Below are 15144 nucleotides of genomic sequence, written 5' to 3'. Positions count from 1 at the left end.
ACCTATATACTAATTATGGACACAGTATGCTTACATTATTAGCTATCTTTGTTATTATTTGTTGTTATTTGTTATTAGTCCCATCCTTCAACTCTATTCAATACCTCCCATCTATCTCTTAACACCATCCATATAGGATTTCTATTTGCCATATATATTTCAACCGTACTGTGATGTTTTACAAAAGTTCTGAACCTTTCTATTCTCATTGCTTCTACAGATTGTGAATAAAAAATAAACATTTTTGCTAAAAGTATTATTATATTATTGATTGATTGACTATGACTTTTCAGATGACCCAGTAATGCTATCTGCAAGGTTAGCTCCAGGTAAATATTGCAATCCTTTAGCCATTCCTGGACCTGAGTCCAAAAACAAGCTACCAATGGACAGAACCAAAACAAATGATCTAATGATTCTGTCTCTTCACAGCAAAATCTGCAGAGCTGGGAAGATTGTATCCCCCATATAAATAACATTCTATTGGTAGCAAGAATTTTATATAATAATATAAATTGAAAGATTCTAATTTTTGAATCCAGTGTCGTTTTGCGTGTCAGTTCATAAACACTATGCCATGGGATCGGTACGTCAAAGATCTCTTCCCAACTATTTTGCAATCTATATGGGACGGCTGTCAATCCTTTGGTCCTTAAGTGAAACTGATATACTTTTTTATTTATCACAGTTTTCTTTAACCAATTATGTTCTTTAATGCAAGGCCGACAGACAAGTTCCTTACTTTCTCCCCCTTCCACTTTCCTCTTCCACTTTTGCGGTAAGGCTGCAATTATTTGGTTGTAATTTTGGGTAGAGCAGACATTTCCATATGTTTTTGTTAGCTGCATGTGCGACATAACTCCACCAGTCCTACCGATGATATCATTTACGAAGATTATACCTTTTTTAAACATTCTGTCAAAAAATAAAGGATTTTGTCAATTAGTATATTTGAATTTAACCACAATATTTGTTGCATTATTTGTTCCGTCGTTTCTGGAGGATTCAATTGAAATTGCAACCAACTTTCTATGGCTTGTTTTAGAAATAGTGATATTTGGGAGATGATTTCCTTTTCAAATAACTGCAAATGAGTTGTTGTAATCTGAATAAAGGGAAAAAGGCCTTTCTTGAACATTGGGTGAGACAATCTTACTAATTTGCTTGAGAACCAGTTCTGATTTAAGTATAACTTTTGTATGACTGAAGCTTTTAGTGATAGGTCTAATGCTTTAATATTTAATAATTTCTGTCCTCCGAATTCATATTCATTATATAAATATGCCCTTTTAATTTTGTCTGGCTTGCCGTTCCAAATAAAATTGAATAATTTTTTCTCATATAATTTAAAAAACTGTTCGCTAGGCGTAGGCAAGACCATAAGCAAATTGGTAAACTGGGATAATACTAAAGAGTATTGGGTGATTTTTCCACAAATTGACAGGTATTTTCCTTTCCATGGTAGTAAGATCTTATCTATTTTTGCTAACTTTCTATAAAAAATGTATTGAAGTGAGATCATTTATTTCCTTTGGGATATGTATTCCGAGTATATCCACATCACCATCAGACCATTTTATTGGTAAACTACATGGTAATGTAAAAATTGTATTTTTTTGTGATCCAATACGTAATATAGTACATTTGTCATAATTTGGTTGTAATCCAGAGAGGTTAGAAAATGTATCTAGATCCTCTATGAGGCTGTGGAGGGATTCTAGTTGTGGATTTAAAAGAAAACATGAATCATCAGCGTACAATGACACCTTTGTTTTTAAGCCCTGTATTTCTAATCCTCTGATATTATTATTGGATCTGATTTTAATAGCTGACATCTCGATGGCCACAATAAATAGATATGCCGATAGTGGACAAGCTTGTTTCACTCCTCTTGACAGTTTAAAACTTTCTGAGAAATAGCCATTATTTACTATTTTACACCTAGGGTTACTATACATGATTTTGACCCATTTTATAAGAGATTCTCCAAAATTGAAATGCTTCAGGCATTTATATATAAACCCCAGTCGAACTTTATCAAATGCCTTTTCGAAGTCTGCTATGAATAGCAGGCCTGGTTTCCCATATTTTCCATAGTGTTCTATTGTTTCCAATACTTGCCTTATATTATCTCCAATGTATCTTCCATGTAAAAAACCTGTCTGATTAGAATGAATAATATCCGACAATACATTTTTAATTTTATGCGCTATACATTTTGCTAGGATTTTTGCATCACAACACTGAAGTGTAAGGGGCCTCCAATTTTGTAAATGGACTGGATCTTTATATTTTCCACTTGTATCCTGTTTCAGTAATAATGAGATCAGACCTTCTTCTTGAGTGTCAGATAATCTACCATTTACATAGGAGTGGTTAAAACATGCTAATAACGGTCCTCTAAGTATATCAAATATCAGGTTTGGTATACCTCGACTGGTATGCCATCCAACCCTGGAGTTTTCCCAGACTTAAAGTATTTAATTGCATCCAGAAGTTCCTCCTCTGTAATTTCACCTTCACATGAGTCTAATTTGACATTATCAATAGAAAAAAAATCTCTACAATTAGCTTCAGTTAGAGGAGATGGAGGCGACTGAAAAGAAAACATATGCTTAAAGTACTTTGTTTCTTCCTTCAAAATATTATTTGGTGAATTATGGGTGACACCGTCAATTGTAACCAGTTTCATTAAGTTCTTTTTGGTAGCATTCCTATGTTGAAGATTAAAAAAGAATGTTGTGCATTTTTCCCCATATTCCATCCAGTTTGCTTTATTTTTTATAATATATTACACTTGATCTTTCTTGAATAAGTTTCTCCATTTCTTTTTGTTTTTCCTCTAATTTATTCTGAGCCTCTATGTTACAGTTTTTATTGCCATCTATCTGTTCTGTTAGACTTTCTATTTCCTTTCTTAGTATAAACTCTTCTGACCTAAATTGCTTTTGTTTTCGAGATGAGTACTGAATTGCATGGCCTCTAAAGGCACATTTAAAGGTGTCCCATACAATAAGGGGATTCGCTGTACCTATGTTATGTTGGAAAAAGTCAGTTATAAATTCCTTTGTTCTAATTATAAATAAATTATCATCCAATAGGCTTTGATAAAATTTCCAATATCCTCGCCCACGTGGAAATTCAGTAAGAGTAATGTATATGCCTATTATATGATGGTCCGACCGCATTCTGTCCCCTATCAACACTTTTTTTTACTTTTGGTGCCAACGAGAATGAGATAAGAAAGAAGTCAAGACGACTAGCTTGATTCAGTCTCCGCCATGTATATCTCACTAGATCAGTATATTTAAGCCTCCATATATCTACTAGTTCTAATGTATCCATGACATTCACAATTTCCTTAAGAGCATGTGGGTGATTGTTTGTGGTGTGATTTTCTTTACGGTCCATTGAGCTATTTAAAACAGTATTATAATCCCCCACCATAATAATATTGTCTTGAATTGCTTGCAGGCTTGATAATTTATTATATATATTGTCAAAGAATTGTGGATCATCATTATTTGGTCCGTAAAGGTTAATGAGCCATATCTGTTTATGGTCCAATAACATATTTAAAATAATCCATCTACCTTGCGTATCTATTTGGACAATTTGCACATTCGGATCGAAATTACTATTAATTAATATCATCACCCCTTTTGAATTTCTTTGCCCATGGGATAAGTATATCCCCCCCCCATTCTTTTTTCCACGCTACTTCATCTCAAATTGTTGAATGAGTTTCCTGTATACAATAGATATTATATTCCTTCTCTTTGAGCCATGTAAATATTGTTCTTCTTTTGTTATTATCAGCTAAGCCATTACAATTATAACCGGCTATACTTATTTCACCATACACCATAATGAGATACAAGTTTCAAGTCTATTTATCATTATATATGTTTGTAAATTTACCAATAAAAAATATCGTAATGATTGAGTGTCCATATAGCTGTACCGTGATATTTGCATTGCTACGGAGTAACCCTTCAATTGTTCTCCACTAATTCCCCCGCTAAAGCCCCTCCCCATCCCAAGTTGAGCCGTCATCCCAGTGATCAGCATCCCACCCACGTCCCTCCGGATCCCTAAGGCCCCGAGAGGCCAGGACCCATCCATCGAAAACAGCACACAGTGCCACCCACAAAACCGAAGCAGATTAACCGCCAAAAGCATTTCCAATGCTTTCACCTATATATATATATAACTCTTTAAAAAAAATTATGCATATCCTATTTTCTATCATTATCAATTAATATGCGTAATAATGTCGGCAGTTCACGCGTAGGATTCTAACATATAACCCGGATTGCCATTGTATTACATTTAATTCATTGACAAGCAATTATTATCCTAGCAAATAATTCATGTGGTCCATCCCATACCCCCCCCCCCCCCTCCCCCCCAACATCCCCACCCCCCCACAACAGATGCCAGACAAGCACACACGCACATACTCACATACTCCAACACACTCAACCCCCCTCCTCCACAATCCACCATAAAATCAGATACTCAACGGCTGTAATATCCCAGAGCCCAACTCGAGAAATAACTTGATTTACGAGTGCACATAAAGTTAAAGCTGATTGACAAAGCATGCAGATTGAGCAGAAATTGATAATAATGTGAGATTTGATTAATCTACTTAATCTATGTCAAATCCTAGGTGATGGAGATCAGATCCACCCTCTTCACCTGAGACACAAACACTCTGATCCCCTGTTGTAACCATTTTCCCAAGCATCTCCGTGCGGTCAGACCTTTGATTATTTTGTGCCACCTGGGCCACAATGATAAACCCCCTCTCTGATTGTCCGAGTGTGACCCCCTCCCCATGGGTTACTGCAGCCAGTGTTGCCAGCACTGCCACTACCTGGGTGGGCGTACCCCACCGGAATCCCCACCGGCTAGGTAAAAGGTAGTCAAGGTTCTCATTAGCAGGTTTGATAATTTCCTTGTATATTATGCTCTCCCATCAGGGGGCTCTGGCTTTGTAGGACCAACCCTGCCAGGCAGGCTCAGAATCTTGAGGGGGCGGTGCTGCTCAAGTAGGTCTCTGACCGCATTTATTTCTCTGTTTAGGCTGCATACTCACAGCAGGTCCATAAAAGAGATGGGAACTTCTCTTTTGTGTATGGGTCGCTCAGGTGGGTGTCCAGGTTATAGGGTTAGGGATCTTTCCATCATGATAGGACAATGAAAAATTAGATTAGATGTATACTATATTTAAAAATGTATATCCCTCATCTACACAAAATTGAAAGCTCTCTCACTACCCCTGCTCATAGACCCCCGGTCGGCTCTGGGATATGCAACCATTTCCCCTCTCACTCACTTAACGCCGCACCTTTTCAAACACAAAAATGCACACCACATGGTTGACTGCGGAAGAAATGGGCCGAGCTGTAGTAAGTAGTAAGTATTTGCAAAGTTGTTAATTAGCTCAAATGCTAAAGTTGTCCATAATGAGATTCGAACACACAACCTTTGGGTCGCTAGACGTTCATGTTATACACTTACCCATCTTAGGTAACCTACTGTCATTCCAAACATAACATATCATACTAATGGAGTGGCACGGATTTTTGTAATATATAATACGTTTTGCCTGGCTGCTAATGTAAGGCGTGTTATAGCACAGCGCATAATTTTAAAAGTAATTTACGTGTGACCCAACATACGTAACGTTTACCATGAATGCGATCTCCGCATCTGGGAAAATGCCTTTAAAAAGCTGCCTTGTCGGCTGTATAGTATAACATTGAATCCCAGCCCTAATCAGCCTTATCTTTTTTCCTGTTAAGGGAATGGAACACAGCGACCTCGCTCTCCAACCAATGTGTATGAATTTAGGAGCAAACTGAAGTGAAGAGGAAATTCAGAAACTCTTGGAGAAAAGTTCAAGTTTATTGTTAAATGTAAAACCAATGTGTTTCGGCATTCAAAGGAGTTATACAGGTGAAAGCTATGATCCCTTATTGATCACCTGTTAAATAAACTTCAATCAGTGTAGATGAAGGGGAGGAGACAGGTTAAATGATTCTTAAGCCTTGAGACAATTGAGACATGGATTGTGTGTGCCATTCAGAGGGTGAATGGGCAAGACAAAAGATTTAAGTGCCTTTGAACGGGGTATGGTAGTAGGTGCCAGGTGCACCGGTTTGAAGGTGTCAAGAACTGCAATGCTGCTGGGATTTTCATGCTCAACAGTTTCCCGTGTATATTAAGAATTGACCACCATCCAAAGGACATCCAGCCAACTTGACACAACTGTGGGAAGCATTGAAGTCAACATGGGCCAGCATCCCTGTGGAACACTTTCAACACCTTGTAGAGTCCATGCCCTGTCAAATTGAGGGTGTTCTGAGGGCAAAATGGGGCAGAAGGGGGTACAACTCAATATTAGGATGTTTTGTACACTCAGTGTACAAAAAGCCTCCTTAGTTTTTCAATTGATAATACCCTGGTTTTCCTGTTCTAATGGATGTTCTCAAGGCCCATGAATGAACTCCATGGCTTAAACACGGACAAGCAGGTAAGATAACTCTCGTCATTAAAAGTAATGTATGGAGAGTTCTCACTAATCTGGACGCTTATAAGAAATCCCACTACAACCTCCGATGAGCCATCAAACAGGCAAAGCGTCAATACAGGACTAAGATCGAATCCTACTATGCTGGCTCTGATGCTCATCGGATGTGGCAGGGCTTGCAAACTATCACAGATTACAAAGGAAAACCCAGCCGCAAGCTGCCCAGTGACGCGAGCCTATCAGACGAGCTAAATGCCTTCTATGTTTACTTTGAGGCAAGAAACACTGAACCATGCATGAGAGCACCAGCAGTTCCGGAAGACGGTGTGATCTTGCTCTCGGTAGCCGATGTGAGTAGGACCTTTAATAAAACAGGTTAACATTCACACGGCCACGGGGCAAAACAGATTACCAGGACGCATACTCAGAGCATGCGCTGACCAGCTGGCGGGTGACTTCAATGACATTTTCTCTCCCTGATCCAGTCTGTAATACCTACATGTTTCAAGCAGACCACCATAGTCCCTGTGCACAAGAATGCCAAGGTAACCTGTCTAAATTACTATTGCCCTGTAGCACTCACATCTGTAGCCATTAAATGCTTTGAAAGGCTGGTCATGGCTCACATCAACACCATCATCCCAGACACCCTGGACCCACTCCAATTCGTATACTGCCCCAACAGATCCACAGATGACGCAATCTCTATTGCATTCCACACTGCCCTCTCCCACCTGGACAAGAGGAACACCTATGTTAGAATACTTTAATTGACTACAGCTCAGCGTTCAACACTATAGTGCCTTTCAAGCTCATCACTAAGCTCAGGACCCTAGGACTGAACACCTCCCTCTGCAACTGGATCCTGGACTTTCAGACGGGCCGCCCCCAGGTGGTGAGGGTAGGCAACAACACATCCGCCACACTGACCCTCAACACGGGGGCGCCTCAGGGGTGGGTGCTTGGTCCCCTCCTGTAGTCCATGTTCACCCACAATTGCGTGGCCGCGCACGACTCCAACACCATCATTACGTTTGCTGACGACACGACAGTGGTAGGCCTGACGATGAGACCGCATATAGAGAGGAGGTCGTGACCTGGCAGTGTGGTGCCAGGACGACAACCTCTCCCTCAACGTCAGCAAGAGCAAAGGAGCTGATTGTGGAATAAAGGTAATGGAGGGCCAAGCATACCCCCATCCACATCGGCAGAGCTGTAGTGGAGCGGGTCGAGAGCTTCAAGTTCCTCGGTGTCCACATCACTAAGGAATTAACATGGTCCAATCACACCAACACAGCTCTCAGGAGGTTGAAAAGATTTAGCATGGGCCCTCAGATCCTCAAAAAGTTATAAAGCTGCACCATTGAAAGCATCTTGACTGGCTGCATCACCGTTTGCTATGGCAACTGCTTGGTATCCGGCTGCAAGGCGCTACATAGGGTAATGTGTACGGCCCAGTACATCACTGGGGCCGAGCTCCCTGCCATCCAGGACCTCTATACCAGGCGGTGTCAGAGGAAGGCCCTAAAAATTGTCAAAGACTCCAGCTACCCAAGTCACAGACTGTTCTCTTTGCTACCGCACAGCAAGCAGTACCGATGCACCCAGTCTGGAACCAACAGGACCCTGAACAGCTTCTACCCCCAAGCCATAAGACTACTAAATAGCGAACCAAATAGTTACCCGGTGTCACGTATTCAGCCGAGGCTGCCCCTCCTCCTTGCTCGGGCAGGCTTCGGCGTTCGTCGTCACCGGAGTACTAGCTGCTACCGATCTATGTTTCTATGTTCGACTTGTTCTGTCTTGATTGTGTACACCTGTTTCCCATTATGTAGTATTGTCTTCCCTATTTAACCCTCTGTCTTATCACTGTGTGTTGTGTGTGATTGTTATTGTTATCGGCAGTCGTTAGTGTGCGGGTTATTTCCTCCCTGTGTGGAGATTGTGTATTCTCAGTTTACTTTCTAGTAAAGTACATTTTCTGATCAGCTCTGTGTCCTGCGTTTGACTTCGCCCACCGCATTTCACTGACGCCTTTGACAGAATCACACACCTTCGACATGGAGTCAGCAGGAGCAGCGGTGCCAGCCGGATCGATGGAAGAACGCGTACAACAACAAGCGGCCATAATCCAGGCTCTCGGCACCGCCATGGAACGTGTGGTTAACACAATGGAGCGATGGGAGAGAGGAGGTCTTCCTATACCTCCTCCGATTACACCACCACCATCATCGATACCCATCGCTTCACCACCGGGGTCCAGTGGGATTCGGCTCTCGCTCCCGAGGGCTTATGACGGCACAGCTGCCGGGTGTCAGGGTTTTCTGCTCCAGGTAGAACTCTACCTTGCAACCATCCACCCGGCCCCCTCGGGATACGAGAGCGTGTCCGCCCTCATCTCCTGTCTGTCCGGTAAAGCGCTGGAGTGGGTCAACGCCGAGTGGGGGGGAATAGACGCCGCAACTGTCAGCTATGCGGAGTTCACCCGCCGCTTTAGGGCGGTATTCGATCGTCCACCAGAGGGGAAAGCGGCGGGTGAGCGTCTATTCCACCTAAGACAGGGGAAGAGGAGCGCGCAGGAATTCGCACTGGACTTTCGGACTCTGGCTGCCAACGCGGGATGGAATGAGAGGGCCCTCATCGACCACTACCGATGTAGCTTGAGGGAGGACGTTCGTCGGGAATTGGCCTGCAGGGACACCAACCTAAGCCTGGACCAACTGGTGGACATGTCGATTCGACTGGATAACCTGTTGGCTACCCGTGGACGTCCGGATCCGGGGCCGTCCATTCCATCCCCTAGCACCTCCGACCCTACCCCTATGGAGCTCGGAGGTGCTGCTATGAGGGAGACCAGTAGAGGGGCCGTCCCCTGCACCAACTGTGGCCGCAAATGACACACTGCTGGTCGGTGCTGGGGAGGGCCTCCTAGGAGTCGAGGCAGTAGGCAGCGCACTGATGAGCCATTCCAGGTGAGTAGGCACCCAACTCACCCAGAGCTCCCTGTTGCGCATATGTGTATGAATGTTGTGTTTCCCGAGTTTTCTCCTCAGTCCCAGCATAAGGCGCTAATAGATTCAGGTGCAGCTGGGAACTTTATTGATCGTCAGTTTACCCATAAGTTAGGGATTCCTATTGTGCCAGTCGATGTGCCCTTCCCTATCCATGCCCTAGATATCCGACCTTTAGGGTCAGGGTTGATTAGGGAAGTCACAGCGCCTCTCAGGATGAAGACGCAGGAGGGTCATGAGGAAATGATTAGTTTGTATCTGATTGATTCTCCTGCGTTTCCCGTGGTGTTGGGGCTTCCCTGGTTAGCTTCTCAACACCCCACTATTTCATGGCAACAGAGGGCTCTCAAGGGATGGTCTGATTAGTGCTTGGGGAGGTGTGTAGGTGTTTCCGTAGGGGCAACTACGGTGGAGAGTCCGAACCAGGTTCCCATCTTGCACATTCCGCCTGAATATGCCGATTTGGCTCTCGCCTTCTGTAAAAAGAAGGCGACTCAATTACCACCCCATCGACAGGGGGATTGTGCGATAAACCTCCAGGTAGGCGCTGCGCTTCCCCGGAGTCATGTGTATCCTCTGTCACAGGAGGAGACGGCGGCTATGGAAACATATGTCACCGAATCTCTGAGACAGGGATACATACGGCCGTCCACTTCCCCTGCGTCATCGAGTTTCTTTTTTGTGAAGAAGAAGGATGGTGGTTTACGCCCGTGCATTGACTACCATGGTCTAAATCAGATCACAATAACATATAGCTGTCCACTACCTCTGATTGCTAGTATGACGGAGTCATTGCACGGGGCGCGCATCTTCACTAAATTGGATCTCAGGAGCGCGTACAACCTGGTGCGTATTCGGGAGGGAGATGAGTGGAAGACAGCATTTAGTACCACCTCGGGGCACTATGAGTACCTCGTTATGCCATACGGTCTGATGAATGCTCCTTCAGTCTTCCAATCGTTTGTGGATGAGATTTTCCGGGACCTGCATGGACAGGGTGTAGTGGTGTATATCGATGACATTCTAATATACTCCGCTACACGAGCCGAGCATGTGTCCCTGGTTCATCGGGTGCTTGGTAGACTGTTGGAGCATGACCTGTCTGTGAAGGCGGAGAAATGTCTGTTCTTCCAAGAGTCCATCTCCTTCCTGGAACACCGCTTGTCCGCGTCAGGTGTGGAGATGGAGATTTACCGCATTTCGGCCGTGCGTAATTGGCAGACTACAACCACGGTGAAGGAGGTGCAGCGGTTCTTGGGTTTTGCCAATTACTACCGGAGGTTTATCCGGGGCTTTGGGCAGGTAGCGGCTCCCATTACCTCCTTGCTAAAGGAAGGGCCGGTGCGTCTGCAGTGGTCGGCTGAGGCGGACAGGGCTTTTAGGCATCTGAAGGACCTGTTTACTTCGGCTCCGGTGCTGGCTCATCCGGATCCTTCCTTGGCATTCCAAGTTGAGGTGGATGCGTCCGAGGCTGGGATCGGTGCTGTACTGTCTCAGCGCTCGGGTACGCCACCAAAACTCTGCCCCTGTGCTTTCTTTTCTAAGAAGCTCAGTCCGGCGGAGCACAATTATGATGTGGGGGACCGGGAGCTGTTAGCTGTGGTTCAAGCCCTGAAGGTGTGGAGGAATTGGTTTGAGTGGGCTAAACACCCTTTTCTCATTTTGACTGACCATCGTAACCTGGAGTACTTCCGGGCGGCGAGGAGGTTGAACCCTCGTCAGGCAAGATGGGCTATGTTTTTCACTCGATTTGTGTTTACGCTCACTTACAGACCAGGTTCCCAGAACGCTAAGGCAGACGCCCTGTCCCGACTGTATGACACAGAGGAGAGGTCCATTGAGCCCACTCCCATACTCCCGGCGTCATGTCTGGTGGCACCGGTGGTGTGGGAGGTTGATGCGGACATCGAGCGGGCGTTACGTACCGAGCCTACTCCCCCCCCAGTGTCCGGAGGGTCGGATGTACGTGCCGCTCGAGGTTCGTGATCGATTGATCTATTGGGCTCACACGTCACCCTCCTCTGGTCATCCTGGTATCGGTCGGACAGTGCACTGTCTTAGTGGGAAGTACTGGTGGCCCACTTTAGCCAAGGACGTGAGGGTTTATGTTTCCTCCTGCTCGGTGTGCGCCCAGTGTAAGGCACCTAGACACCTGCCCAGAGGGAAATTACAACCCCTACCCGTTCCACAACGGCCGTGGTCTCATCTATCGGTGGACTTTGTCACGGACCTTCCCCCCTCACAGGGGAACACCACAATCTTGGTCGTTGTGGATTGGTTTTCGAAGGCCTGCCGTCTCATTCCTATGCCAAGTCTCCCTACAGCCCTACAAACTGCTGACGCCCTGTTTACACACGTCTTCTGGCACTACGGGGTACCTGAGGATATAGTGTCAGATCGGGGTCCCCAGTTCACCTCTAGAGTCTGGAGGGCGTTCATGGAACGTCTGGGGGTCTCGATTAGCCTTACCTCAGGTTTTCACCCCGAGAGTAATGGGCAGGTGGAGAGAGTTAACCAGGATGTGGGTAGGTTTCTGAGGTCCTATTGCCAGGACAAGCAGGGGGAGTGGTCGGGTTATATCCCCTGGGCAGAGATAGCCCAAAACTCACTTTGCCACTCCTCTACTAACCTTACGCCTTTTCAGTTTGTGTTAGGTTATCAGCCGGTCCTGGCACCTTGGCATCAGAGCCAGATCGAAGCTCCTGCGGTGGACGAGTGGTTTCGGCACTCGGAAGAGACCTGGAACGCTGCGCATGTACACCTGCAGCGGGCTATCAGGCGACAAAAGGCGAGCGCCGATCGCCACCGCAGTGAGGCTCCGGTGTATGCACCGGGAGATCGGGTCTGGCTCTCGACCCGACACCTGCCCCTTCGCCTGCCCTGCCGGAAGCTGGGTCGGCGGTTTGTGGGGCCATTTAAAGTCCTGAGGAGATTGAACGAGGTTTGTTATAGGTTACAACTTCCTATTAATTACCGTATTAACCCCTCGTTCCATGTGTCTCTCCTCAGGCCGGTAGTAGCTGGTCCACTCCAGGAGTCTGAGGTACGAGAGGTTCCTCCGCATCCACTGGACATCGAGGGGGCTCCGGCGTACTCGGTCCGTTCCATCTTGGATTCGAGGCGTCGGGCGGGGGACCTGCAGTATCTCGTGGAGTGGGAGGGGTACGGTCCGGAGGAACGGTGCTGGGTCCCTAGGAGGGACATCCTAGATCCCTCCATTTTGATGGATTTCCACCAGAGTCATCCGACTCGCCCTGCTCCGCGTCCTCCTGGCCGTCCCCAAGGCCGGGGTCGGCGCACGGCTGGAGCCGCGCGTCAAGGGGGGGGGGTACTGTCACGGATTCAGCCGAGGCTGCCCCTTCTCCTTGCTCGGGCAGGCTTCGGCGTTCGTCATCACCGGAGTACTAGCTGCTACCGATCCATGTTTCTATGTTCGACTTGTTCTGTCTTGATTGTGTACACCTGTTTCCCATTATGTAGTATTGTCTTCCCTTTTTAACCCTCTGTCTTATCACTGTGTGTTGTGTGTGATTGTTATTGTTATCGGCAGTCGTTAGTGTGCGGGTTATTTCCTCCCTGTGTGGAGATTGTGTATTCTCAGTTTACTTTCTAGTAAAGTACGTTTTCTGATCAGCTCTGTGTCCTGCGTTTGACTTCGCCCACCGCATTTCACTGACGCCTTTGACACCCAGACTATCTGCATTGACTCTCTTAGCACAAACTCTTTTGACTCATCACATATGCTGCTGCTACTGTTTATTATCTATCCTGTATCCAAGTCACTTTACCCCTACCTATATGTACTGTACATATTTACTTAAATTACCTCGTGCCCCTAAACATCGACTCGGTACTGGTACCCCGTGTATATAGCCAAGTTATTGTTACTCATTGTATAGTTATTATTATGTCTATATTTTTCTCTCTGTATTGTTGGGAAGGGCCTGTAAGTAAACATTTCACTGTTAGTCTACACCTGTTGTTTATGAAGCATGTGCCAAATAACATTTGATTTGATTTTAACTTGATTTTGATTTCTCTGTCTCTTTTCAAAGCATAGATTCCATCTGAGAATTTCCACATATTTGGGTAGAATTTCCAAAACGTTTTATACACGTCATGTCAAAAGACTGGGCTTCTGCACACTCAAATAATCTTGATTGGAATATTACGGAACTGTTACATGAAGCATAAGGTTTCAAAGCAATACAGGATACATTGTTTTTATGACGGTTCAATGTTGGACGGCCCCCAACATTACCAAAAGTGTACTCTGCCAAGCACCCTGTTTTTCTTATGACTAAAACAAAATAAGTTATTTAGCCTGGTTATTATCACTTAATGATTTTCATATTGTTCTCCTTGTATGCACCCACATGAGAACAGGGGATCCCCCTGGCAGAAAGGCAGAAACTCAACTGTAACTGAATGTTTTGTGTATGTTCAAAATGGACATACAGTGAGGGAAAAAAGTATTTGATCCCCTGCTGATTTTGTACGTTTGCCCACTGACAAAGAAATGATCAGTCTATAATTTTAATGGTAGGTTTATTTGAACAGTGAGAGACAGAATAACAACAACAAAAATCCAGAAAAACGCATCTCAAAAATGTTATAAATTGATTTGCATTTTAATGAGGGAAATAAGTATTTGACCCCCTCTCAATCAGAAAGATTTCTGGCTCACAGGTGTCTTTTATACAGGTAACGAGCTGAGATTAGGAGCACACTCTTAAAGGGAGTGCTCCTAATCTCAGCTTGTTACCTGTATATAAGACACCTGTCCACAGAAGCAATCAATCAATCAGATTCCAAACTCTCCACCATGGCCAAGACCAAAGAGCTCTTCAAGGATGTCAGGGACAAGATTGTAGACCTACACAAGGCTGGAATGGGCTACAAGACCATCGCCAAGCAGCTTGGTGAGAAGGTGACAACAGTTGGTGCGATTATTTGCAAATGGAAGAAACACAAAAGAACTGTCAATCTCCCTCGGCCTGGGGCTCCATGCAAGATCTCACCTCGTGGAGTTGCAATGATCATGAGAATGGTGAGGAATCAGCACAGAACTACACGGGAGGATCTTGTCAATGATCTCAAGGCAGCTGGGACCATAGTCACCAAGAAAACAATTGGTAACACACTACGCCATGAAGGACTGAAATCCTGCAGCGCCCGCAAGGTCCCACTGCTCAAGAAAGCACATATACAGGCCCGTCTGAAGTTTGCCAATGAACATCTGAATGATTCAGAGGAGAACTGGGTGAAAGTGTTGTGGTCAGATGAGACCAAAATCGAGCTCTTTGGCATCAACTCAACTCGCCATGTTTGGAGGAGGAGGAATGCTGCCTATGACCCCAAGAACACCATCCCCACCGTCAAACATGGAGGTGGAAACATTATGCTTTGGGGGTGTTTTTCTGCTAAGGGGACAGGACAACTTCATCGCATCAAAGGGACGATGGACGGGGCCATGTACCGTCAAATCTTGGGTGAGAACCTCCTTCCCTCAGCCAGGGCATTGAAAATGGGTCGTGGATGGGTATTCCAGCATGACAATGACCCAAAACACACGGCCAAGGCAACAAAGGA

At 45.2% G+C, this 15144-nt stretch overlaps 1 protein-coding gene across 1 annotated transcript in view; it reads right to left on the bottom strand.

Moving 5' to 3' along the window:
* Positions 1-15144, bottom strand: part of LOC311146749 (pappalysin-2-like) — a gene marked incomplete at its 5' end in the record, with an annotated part of 83220 nt that overhangs the window by 47322 nt on the left and 20754 nt on the right. The window lies entirely within an intron of this gene.

The sequence above is a fragment of the Coregonus lavaretus genome (assembly GCF_964263955.1).
Source record: "Coregonus lavaretus genome assembly, chromosome: 19".
NCBI lineage: Eukaryota > Metazoa > Chordata > Actinopteri > Salmoniformes > Salmonidae > Coregonus > Coregonus lavaretus.
Note: the sequence above shows the minus strand (reverse complement) of the source record. Positions and strands in the feature narration are given on the sequence as shown.